The 12,194-nt window shown below is 44.9% G+C and overlaps 1 protein-coding gene across 2 annotated transcripts in view; it reads left to right on the plus strand.

The window, feature by feature from the left end:
• afap1l1a (actin filament associated protein 1 like 1a) overlaps nucleotides 1-12,194 on the plus strand; it is a 70,315-nt gene that overhangs the window by 12,809 nt on the left and 45,312 nt on the right. The gene's annotated exons all lie outside the window — the stretch shown is intronic.

Raw genomic sequence — 12,194 nt, forward strand, 5'->3', positions numbered from 1 at the left:
AATCTAATCAGTGTGTGGTCATTCCAGTATTTTTACAAGGACCACAACCATCTTCCTGAGTATAATAAAAACAGTGGGAACAACATGCTTTTCCTATTTTCTCATTAATTTGTACATCCTTCCGACCTTTCCAAACCAGTTCCATGTGTTCACATCAAAAACTGCTTACCTCTTAGTTAGTTATAAAACTCACAAACTACGTTTTTATGCTTATGCACTAAAGTAGACCACATGAAAATGTTTTTGAAAATACTGTAGGTTATTCTCGGGCGGGAATTATTTTGGTTAAAATTTCTGTGGACCTATGGCTCATACAGGTGCTTGAAATCCTTGAAAATGCTTAAATTTATTGTTGTGTTTTCAAGGTTTGGGTGAAGTACTTAAAATTGCCATGTTTCTCGTCAGTCTGACTCGATAGAACACGTTTAAATAAAGAAAAAAAAGGCTGCTTAAAAATGACGCTGACACTGCTCTTCGATAGCTTTGTTTGTCAATGCATTTCTCCTCACTCAGGATAGACGTCAACTGCCAAAAAAGTATGGTGCTTAAAGGATGCTCAAAAATAAACCCAACATTGCTCTCTGATGGTTTCACTTTGTCATTGCATTTCTTCTCACTCGAGATAGACATCAGCTGACATTAGTTTGCATTGCGTTGTCATTGGAAACGTCAGCGCCCCCTACACCACCTGCAAGTATTACGTAGCCAAGCTAGGTGTGCATTGTTTAGGCAGAATGGCGGAATTTATGTTTCTTTTAGCTGATCTACAGGAAAAGGTTGTGGGTCGTAGATAGATATTAGCTTCTCAAATAAGCACAAATTATGTGCAAGTAGCAAGATAGCAGTGATCACAGTCGACAAAAACAACAAATAAACATTATTTTGATGGCGCTAAACACAGATTGTCCATATGGGGTAAGTGTCAAGTAGCATACCTTTTTATGCCAGTAAGTTAAAGGGACTAAAGTAGTGGCTCAGAGTAGTTCATAGTTACCGTAGCTTCGTTCATTCACAGTTAATTGTTAGAAGAATTCACTTTTCTTACTCTACAGTTTACGACATCGAGTGCTGTCAGTAAAAAGTGGAAACATATTATATAGCATAGACCAAACAGAGACTATAGCAAACTATAATGAAATGGGGCACAGAAACTAAGTTTACTTAATTTTCTATACCCCATTCAGCTGCTGGTTTAATATTTGGATTAGGATTCACCAGATGTTCTGGTTATTTTTCCCACATGCAGCACTCTGAACTTAAACATGAGGGCTATGGATTGATTCACACTAAATTTCTTCTCTTAATGCTGCTGGAGAAATTGGGAAATTGGCTTGAAAGTACTTAAAAAGTCCTTGAATTTGGTCTTGAAAAGGTTGTGTTATGTCACTTCGTCAGTCCGGACTGACTGCTGTTGCTTTAGTTGCTTTATCTTAAAAAGAATCGAGGGTCACTAGGGACATTACAGTAAAAGTGGATGCAGGTTGGCGGACCGGAAGAGGAAACAGAAGGCCGGAGGTGATATGTGATGTCATCAGCAGCGGGAGGAAGAGTATCCCTCTAGGGAGCACATGGGCCCTTCTCACTTGCCATCTGCTTTCACTAATTGCGTAGGATATTGTTTGTTGACGCCATTGAAAAGGAAATTGAATTATTTCATTTTTATAAAGAGAAGATTTAAAACGTGTCTATTGTTTTTAATAATTGTGTTTTACTTGTAAAAGGCTTCGTAAGTGTGTTTGAAATTATTGAAAATACTTGAATTTTATTGTTGTGTTTCCAGGGATTTAAATGTGCTTGAATTTTAGGTAGATTGCAAATGCTTGAATTTGTTGCCACATTACGCAACAAGCCGGCTTAAAGACGACTCCCACACTGCTGTCTGGTGGTTTCACTGTCACATATAATTTTCTCTTTGTGATTAACAGCAGCTGGTTTTAGGTTGTATGGCATTGTGCTATAAAGAGGAATTGACCCCTCTGGGTTGCTCCGAAGATGACTGGTACATGCCACACCAGGGAACTATAAAATGTGTATTCTTGCTCAGATAACGTATCAATTATGGACATTGACATTGAAAATATATTGAAATATCTAATACGACGGCTGAGTGGTTCGCACCTCCGCGGCACAGTCATGGGATCAAACCTTCCTGTGTGGAATTTCCATGTTCTCCCTGTGCTTGTGTGGGTTTCCACGTTCTTCCACATTCCAAAAGCATGCATGCCAGGTTAATTGGCTGGTCCAAATTGTGTGAATGAGTGAGTGAGTCTTTTGTCCCTTGGAAGAACTCCCTGCAACTGAAAATGTAAGCTACTAATTACTGTTATTTTTACCCAACAATTATTTGGAAAATATATTTGTGTCCTTTGACGTACACCAGATTTGTTCTTTTAATGGTACTGGGGAAATTGTAAATTTGGCTTTAAAAGTCCTTAAAAAGTGGTTAAGGTGGTTAAGGGATCCTCCAACTGTCATCTACATTTTAACAAATGAGGTTCTTCTTTAATATGATTTTTTTTTACATTGGGTAGTCACAATATATAGTAATTATTTTCAAGTTTTGCAGCATCGATGACGAGCTCAACTCAGTAATTTTCCTCTGAAGAGTACCGACTCTAATAACAGAGTGGTAATTTTCTTGGAATGTTAACGCCAAAGGCTGGATTGAGGTTTAAAGAGGCATGTGAGGTGCAAGTGTCAATCAGTTATGAGTAAACTGCAGTTGTTAGACGCTTGGTCATATTTCCATGGAGTAAAATAGATGTCAAAAGGTATATCCCGAGAAGAGAATTCGAACCCATAACTGTTCATTCATACCTTTTAAAGTAAGGACTTGTATATGACAAAAAATTGTTAAAACGATAAAACATTTCTTTTCAGTCGATATCGATGATTATCTGGATAATTATCACATTTTTTTTCATCCACATTTTATGTCTAATCTTCGCCCCTGAGTGAAAGTTGTCAACAGGGTTGGAAGGGTGCTTGAAATCCTTAAAAATGCTTGAATTTTATAGGTGTCTTCATGATATGTAAGTGCTTAAATTTTAGGTAAGTGCTTGTAAATGATTGAAATTGTTGCCATGTTTCTTAGATTAGGTGTTATGTTAGGATTAGTAACTATTTTATTTATTTATTTATTTTTTTCAACATGGCGGCGCGACTGTACGCAGCGGCTTCACGTGTCTCTCCAGTAAATCTTTTTACTTTAAGTGTTCTTTTATCTCTCATCTTTTCTTTGATAAATACCTGTTCGGCAACTATCACCTTAAGTCGCCAGGAACTTATTAACCTGGGTCTAAGATTAGATTTCGACTCATTTCACGATTACAACACCAACAACAACATCCCAAAGGACATACAAAGACCACCGGGATCTCCCTGGGTTACCTGCCCGCCCAACAAGCGACGGAGACGGCGGAGGGAACGTAAACAAAAACGAGGCTCTCGGGGAGGCTTAGGGGAGAAGCTAAAAAGACGACCACACCGACAAGCGCTTCCGAGTATCTTCCTGACCAACGCCAGATCCATCGTACACAAAATCAGTGAGCTTGAGCTGCGGATAGCTACCAACAGCTTCGTACGGAATAGCAATATTTTTGTGATCACGGAGTCATGGCTTGACCCGCGGATCCCCGACGCTGCAGTTCAGCTAGCGGGACGCACGCTACACCGATACGACCGCAACGAAGACTCCGGCAAAAAGAGAGGTGGGGGACTATGCATTTACGTACATAATGCGTGGTGCAATAACAGCAGAATTATTGATGCACACTGCTCGCCCGATCTAGAGTTTCTGGCGGTATTGTGTAGACCATTCTATATACCGCGAGAGCTAACTGTGCTCATTGTGATAGCTGTTTACATTCCTCCGGATGCTAACGCTAGCACAGCGCTAAACCTCCTGCTCGCTGCCATAAACAAACAACAACTTGCACACCCCGACGGAGCTTTCATTATACCTGGCGACTTTAATAAGGCATGTTTAAGGACTGTTCTTCCAAAATTCTTCCAACATGTGAACTGTGCAACAAGGGGTGAAAAAACTTTGGACCGCGTTTACAGCAACATCAAAAACGCATACAAAGCTTCCCCCCTCCCCCACCTAGTAAATTCCGATCACCTATGCCTATCCCTTACCCCCTCATACACCCCCATCCGAAGGAAAACAACCTGTAACGAGGACAATACAAACGTGGCCTGAGGGAGCCCTCTCCAAGTTGCAGGACTGTTGTGATCAAACTTACTGGGAGGTATTTGAACACCATGACCTCCATAAATTCACTGACACTGTTTTATCCTACATCCGTTACTACACGGATGAAGGCACAGTATATAAAAAAATCAAAAACTACCCAAATCAAAAACCCTGGATGTCCAGCGAGGTGCGCACCCTCCTCAAACACCGCAACACCGCCTTCAGGTCTGGAGACAAGGCTCTTTACGGGGTGGCCAGGGCTGACCTGAAGAGAGGCATCAAGAAAGCAAAAGCAGCCTACACAAGGAGGATCGAGCACCTCTTCGCTGGAAATGACCCGAGGAGGATGTGGCAGGGCCTTCAACACACCACCAACTTCAGAGGCCACAACCTGGCAACTGTTGAGGCTGAGGCTTCACTACCTGCGGACCTTAATCAGTTCTTCGCTCGCTTTGAAGCTGGAAGGCCACAAACAGCCACATCACACCCACCAACAACCAGCAGCAACTCCCTCACATTTCAGGAGCACGAAGTTAGGCGTGCGCTGAACACCATAAACCCCAGGAAGGCAACTGGCCCGGATGGAGTACCAGGGAGGGTACTCAGGGACTGTTCCGATCCGCTGGCTGGGGTCTTCACCACCATCTTCAACCGGTCCCTGTCACAGGCGACCGTCCCACCCTGCCTCAAAACCTCCACCATCATTCCCATCCCCAAAAAGTCAGCAGTGGAAAGCCTCAACGACTACAGGCCTGTAGCTCTTACGCCTGTGGTCATGAAGTGCTTCGAGAGGTTAGTGTCCCGGCACATCAAAAACTCCCTGCCACTCACACTGGACCCCCACCAGTTTGCCTACAGGGCAAACCGCTCCACTGACGACGCCATAAACACAGCACTTCACACCGTGCTGAAACACCTGGACCACCGGGGGAGCTACGTCAGAATGCTCTTTCTGGACTTCAGCTGAGCCTTCAACACCATTATCCCGGAGATCCTGGTGGAGAAACTTGCACACCTAGGACTCTCTCCCTCCATCTGCCACTGGATAATGGACTTCCTCTCCAACCGCCCACAGTCGGTGAAACTCGGTACCCACGTCTCTCCCACCCTAACACTGAACACTGGCTCCCCCCAAGGTTGTGCACTGAGCCCCCTGCTTTTCACCCTCTACAGCTCCGACTGCTCACCGACCCACCCCACAAACACTATAATTAAGTTCGCTGACGATACCACCTTGATCGGCCTCATCTCTGAAGGGGACGAGGCGGCATACAGGGATGAGGTGGAGTCACTTTCAACGTGGTGTTCGGAAAACCACCTCATTTTGAACACCACAAAAACAAAAGAACTGATTCTGGATTTCAGAAGGAATGGCAGGAATCCAGCACCACTCATTATAAACGGAGACTGTGTAGAGAGAGTCCACTCTTTCAAATTTCTGGGTGTGCACATCTCCGACGACCTCTCCTGGTCTGCAAACACCAGAGCGGTGGTAGGGAAGGCCCAGCAGCGACTGCACTTCCTGAGATTGCTCAGGAAAAATAACCTAAAACAGCAGCTGCAGGTGTCCTTCTACAAAGCCACAGTGGAGAGCATCCTAACATACTGCATCACGGTGTGGTATGCTGGGTGCACAAAAAAACTGAAAACTTGTGCCAACACTACCTCATACGAATATAATGGTACTCATGTCTATGTTCTTGCACATGTTGACTGCACTACGTTTACTGCTCACCTTGCACAATGTCTGACCATTTCCTTTTTCTGCAATATGATGTCTATGTTTTCACCAATGCATATGCTGACTATTTTTTGCACTATGATGACTTTGCACCAAATGCAATATTGCACAACCCTTACGATACCAATGGTATCACGACAACACTGTATGTAACATCCCACATGCCGACATTTCTTGTGTAAATACCATGTAAATTATAACTATAGCCTTATCCCCCTTGTTTTATAACCTTATCTTCCTTTGTTCCTTTATCTTCTTGGCTCATACCTCACTGTGAATGTGTAAAACTGGAGTGTCATGCCCAATTTCGTTGTCACAATATGTTAACCCATTTTGTAACAATGACAATAAAGGTATATTCTATTCTATTCTATTCTATAGTTTGGTCTTCAAACAAGGGTTTTACTCTTTTTTTATGGTCTAAACCAGGATTGGGGCAAGGATTCGAAACCAAGGTTTAGGCTTTTTGCTAGGTAATTATACTGAATTTAGGGATCTGAAATAGGGTTGGGGCTAGGGTAACAGCTAGTTAAATGTAGTTTTAGGACTAGGAACAGGGATTTGGCCTCCATAATAGTGTTCTAAAGTAAATGTAGGGTTCCAAAATAGGTTTAGGGCTACAGTGACAATTTGAAACAGGGATTAAAGCTAGGGTTAGGATCAAGGGTTTTCGGCTGCAAGTTACGGGATTAATCCAATTTTAGCGTTCAGAAATAAGAAAAATGATTGTGTTCTGGTCACTTTGAGTTTCCGTAGTTTGAATTGTTCCTTCCTTATTTCTAGGACTCATTTTCTGTTGCATAACACCATACACATACAGTGGCTTGAATAATTTTGCACACCCTCTTTTTTGTTTTTTAATTGTTAAAAAAGTTTAAAATATCCAATAAAGTGTGTTCCACCTCATGATTGTGTCCGACTTATTGTTGATGCTTCACAAGATATTACAGTTTTATACCTTGATGTTTGAAGTCTGAAATGTGGCAAAAGGTCACAAAGTTCAAGGGGGCCAAATATTTTTGCAAGCGACTGTATAAGTATTACACACTGTTCCCGCGAGCCTAGTGACGATGGATGGATGGACGGATGATTGTATTACGCACTGTACCTTTGATTAATTAGAGTATGTTTAATTGTTGTGATAAAATTAAAGAAATACAATTAAAAAATCAAAAAAATGTAATTTGTGTTTTGAGGAATGAAAAAACACAAAGGTGCATATTGTGCTCCTGGGCGACAGAAAGACTAAAATAATAAGGAGCATGCATTCATACAAATAAACCAACTTGGGGTAGTGCGCTCGCCCCTAGACTAGGAGGTCGCCAGTTGATGCCTGCCAGAGACAACCTAAGACTTACAACATTGCTACGCATTGCCTCCCTACTTGCACTTGGTATTTGGGGTTGAAATTAAGGGTTTGTTCATCAAATGACTCCCACCTGGGGTCTTGTGACACAACGGTTGGGTGGAACTATTGTCACCTTATTTACTGTAAAAAGTCACATATGTGACCAATGATTTATCCGGGTCCAGGCGAAGAAAATAGAAGAAGGTGCATTTATAAAAATAAAATAACAACCTTCTGAAAAAGTATATAAGTAGATAAAAATCACATTTTAAGTTTGATCTTTGTGCAGTATTTTTTCTGTTTTTCTCTTTGGGGTCCATGGTGTCCGCTACATTCCTGGCTAGTGACACTGCCCCTTTAAAAGAGGCGGGGCTTGGGCCTAATTGCTCGGCTCTCACACAGGGGTGACGGGAACAAAAAAAACAAACAAGAGAGAAATGCACTAGTACCAGTTTATAGTTACACATCCGAGTTGAATTGTAATATTTAGTCTACATATTTTTACAGCATTGGAAAAAGTTAAAGGTTTTGTGTAATATTTGCCCTTATACAGACACCATATTAAAGAAAACATATTTTCCTCCCCCACCTTTTTAAATTTGTAATCATTTTTGGTGAAACGCTAGGAAGCTTGCGCTATGAGCCGTGGGTTGCCGACCCCTGGTCTATGGGAACAACCAGATAAAGACACCTGACCTACAGTGTTGTGGCAGACAAAATTAAACGATTCAAAATGCTGCTGGATTTAAGACTCGAGAAAGCACTGTGTCAGCAGTCCAGTATTGCCCAGACATGTCGTCTAGCCAGGAGAAGAGAACCGTCACTCTTAGGAAATGCCTGGAATCCAAAAAGGAGAGTGAGAGAGAACTAGTGGCCCAATCTGTGGAGACAAATCATTGCTGGCACATCTCCAACTGTAATTTTCACGACCACGAGTAACATCTGGATTTTGTTGGCATGTGGGCTACAAACACTTTTTTGAAATGTTACCTTACCTTGTGAGATCAGTTCAGTAAGCCTGAAGGTAATGAAAAAACGTCAGCTAATCTTGTGACGCACTTTCCATGAAACAGAGTTCGTACGGGTACTTGAAATCCTTAAAAATGCTTGAATTTTAATGCACTGTAGTGTTTTCAAAAATCAGAAAAAGCTTGAATTGTTGGTGAAATGCTTGCCTATGCTTGAAATTGTTGCCATTGCCACATTTCTCGACAGTCTGACTCTATAGACCACGCAATAAATCAATATTCATATTTCTTAATTTAAAAAAGTGCATGAAAGAGACACAGACACGCCTGCTCTGGTGGCTTATCATTTTTGCGTTGTCATGTGAAGCTTCACTGCCTCCTACTGGTCGCACCCAAGAGGAACCCAAGAGGAAAGCTATATTTCACCTCCCAAACTGCTCCTAAGATTTGTTTATGTTTTTTAATGCAAAATATAAAACAGACTTGGATTTCTCAGGATTATGATAAGGTAAAGACTGGAACTGAACATGAACACAATGTAAAATAAACTGGGAATATGAACTGTTATAAATATATACAATTACTTGCTCTCTCAGTGTCCATATATTTCACTAGGTCTCTGGTGCCGACTCTGACCCTAAATCGTCTTCAGTTCATGGGAGGATGGGGTTGAGCAGTATCCATCATAAAATATAGGCATGTGTTAATCTTGAAGGAAGGTAACTAATGGAGAGGTAGGTACATTGAAATGATAACAATAATAATGTACAAACAATTTCAAAAGTATTCAGAGGATAAACACTAAAAATGTAGAATAGGGTTGTAACGGATACATAACCCACCAATTCATTGCACTCTTGACAATCAAAACTAATAAGGTAATTTTCAGAGGATTCAAATGTTTTTTTTAAATTATTAATTGGTTATGGATAGAAAAAAAATGCTTTACAAGATTTGTTACTTTAATTGAGAACTATCTTCTATCGACAAATGTTTTTCTTTATCCAACCCTCCATTACCAATAGAGAATATCTACTGTGGAAAATTGCTGCCCCATTCTGGGTGTTTTAGAAAACTACTTGAATAAAAATCAATGGAAATCAAGGGTTTTATCCTTCTCTTCTTTCAGGAACTGTTTGAATGTATTATTTTAGGCCAACAATGGCTGACGATTGGCCTACAACAATTTAAATAGCACTTGACAAACAGGGCCGCCGGCGCCCCCATGTTAATTAAAGATTTTAAAATATTATTTCTCCAGTGCTACAAATCAATGATAAAATGCAAAAAAATTACCTATTTACAATTGTATTTAACCCATTTAGACACAGATCCTCTAAAACAAATTCAAAAATATATATTAAAATAAGTAAATCAAAAAGCAAAAGATCAGCGGTCGATTGAAAGATTGAATGCACTCTGCTTTAGAGCAATCAATATCATAAAATGAGTCCAAATTTGGTTTATTTATCTGTTTTTATACGTTTTTATCCTTTTGCCCTCCGTATTGAACTCATTTATTACCCAACACCTATAAAGCCCTTTTTGTGTTTGTAAACAAATGTGACGTAGCCAAGCTGCGTGTGTATTGTTGAAGTAGAATGTGTCATGGTCGCCTTGGCGACCGGTCTGCCCCGCCCCCTGGGCACCAGCTGAAGCAGTTCAACTAATCGCGTGTCTGCTATTTAAGGCTGGATTGTGGGCTTTGCGGGTGCTGGCTCATTATATACCCATTGTCCGTTCTGTTATGCCTTGTCCTGTTTTGTTGAGTTGGAAGAAGCCTGTGTTTGCACGTTTTGTTAAAACCTGTTTGTTCTGTCTCGTCCCTGAGTTATGAACAACTCTTATTTAGGTAAATAAAAGTTTTGGATCGTCACGCAATTGAGTTCTCCCTTCCTGCCTCCTGCCTCCTGCCTCCGTTCTGGTCCGGTCACCCCTTCCAACCCGTGACAGAATGAGCCAGCCAACATTTGAACTCAGCGAACGATCCGAGCGCGATTTGGGGAGAGCTGGAGGACGCCGTTTGGCAAGCACCCATTGAGGTATCCTTCCCTCCCCGTTCGAACCACGGCCCCGCCCGTCGTGGCCTAGGCTCTGCCTTGAATGGGGTCCCGGGAGGATTTGACGCCTGCCATTCCGACTCCCCGTCCTGCCAGTCCGACTCCCCGTCCTGCCAGTCCGACTCCCCGTCCTGCCAGTCCGACTCCCCGTCCTGCCAGTCCGACTCCGACTCTGCCGCCTGCCAGTCCGACTCCCCTTCCTGCCAGTCCGACTCCCCTTCCTGCCAGTCCGACTCCCCGTCCTGCCAGTCCGACTCCGCCGCATGCCAGTCCGACTCCGCTGCCTGCCACTCCGACTCCGCCGCCTGCCACTCCGACTCCGACTCCGCGGCCCGCCACTCCGACTCCGACTCCGCGGCCCGCCACTCCGACTCCGACTCCGCGGCCCGCCACTCCGACTCCGCGGCCTGCCACTCCGACTCCGCGGCCTGCCACTCCGACTCCGCGGCCTGCCACTCCGACTCCGACTCTGCTGCCTGCTAGTCCGACTCCGACTCTGCTGCCTGCCAGTCCGACTCCGACTCTGCTGCCTGCCAGTCCGACTCCGACTCTGCGGCCTGCCAGTCCGACTCGGACTCTGCGGCCTGCCAGTCCGACTCTGCGGCCTGCCAGTCCGACTCCGCTGCCTGCCAGTCCGACTCCGACTCTGCTGCCTGCCAGTCCGACTCCGACTCTGCTGCCTGCCAGTCCGACTCCGACTCTGCTGCCTGCCAGTCCGACTCCGACTCTGCTGCCTGCCAGTCCGACTCCGCTGCCTGCCAGTCCGACTCTCCGGCCTGCCTGTCCTGTTCGACTCTCCGGCCTGCCTGTCCTGTTCGACTCTCCGGCCTGCCTGTCCTGTTCGACTCTCCGGCCTGCCTGTCCTGTTCGACTCTCCGGCCTGCCTGTCCTGTTCGACTCTCCGGCCTGCCTGTCCTGTTCGACTCTCCGGCCTGCCTGTCCTGTTCGACTCTTCGGCCTGCCTGTCCTGTTCGACTCTCCGGCCTGCCTGTCCTGTTCGACTCTCCGGCCTGCCTGTCCTGTTCGACTCTCCGGCCTGCCTGTCCTGTTCGACTCTCCGGCCTGCCTGTCCTGTTCGACTCTCCGGCCTGCCTGTCCTGTTCGACTCTCCGGCCTGCCTGTCCTGTCCGACTCTCCGGCCTGCCTGTCCTGTACTGATTCCGCCTGTCCTGTCTTGCCTGTTCTGATTCCGCCTGTCCTGTCTTGCCTGTTCTGATTCCGCCTGTCCTGTCTTGCCTGTTCTGATTCCGCCTGTCCTGTCTTGCCCGTTCTGATTCCGCCTGTCCTGTCTTGCCCGTTCTGATTCCGCCTGTCCTGTCTTGCCCGTTCTGATTCCGCCTGTCCTGTCTTGCCCCTTCTGATTCCGCCTGTCCTGTCTTGCCCCTTCTGATTCCGCCTGTCCTGCCTTGCCCCTTCTGACTCCGCCTGCCCTGTCTTGCCCGTTCTGATTCCGCCTGCCCTGTCTTGCCTGTTCTGATTCCGCCTGCCCTGTCTTGCCTGTTCTGATTCCGCCTGCCCTGTCTTGCCTGTTCTGATTCTGCCTGTCCTGTCTGAATCGCCTGTTCTGAATCTGCCCGTTCTGTCTGAATCGCCTGTTCTGAATCTGCCCGTCCTGTCTGAATCGCCTGTTCTGAATCTGCCCGTCCTGTCTGAATCGCCTGTTCTGAATCTGCCCGTCCTGCCCTGAGTCCGACTCTTCTGAATCTGCCCGTCCTGCCCTGAGTCCGACTCTTCTGAATCTGCCCGTCCTGAGTCCGACTCTTCTGAATCTGCCCGTCCTGAGTCCGACTCTTCTGAATCTGCCCGTCCTGAGTCCGACTCTTCTGAATCTGCCCGTCCTGAGTCCGACTCTTCTGAATCTGCCTGTCCTGAGTCCGAC

Source organism: Urocampus carinirostris, chromosome 9 (genome assembly GCF_059441175.1).
Source record: "Urocampus carinirostris isolate Australia breed hairy pipefish chromosome 9, RoL_Ucar_1.0, whole genome shotgun sequence".
Lineage (NCBI taxonomy): Eukaryota > Metazoa > Chordata > Actinopteri > Syngnathiformes > Syngnathidae > Urocampus > Urocampus carinirostris.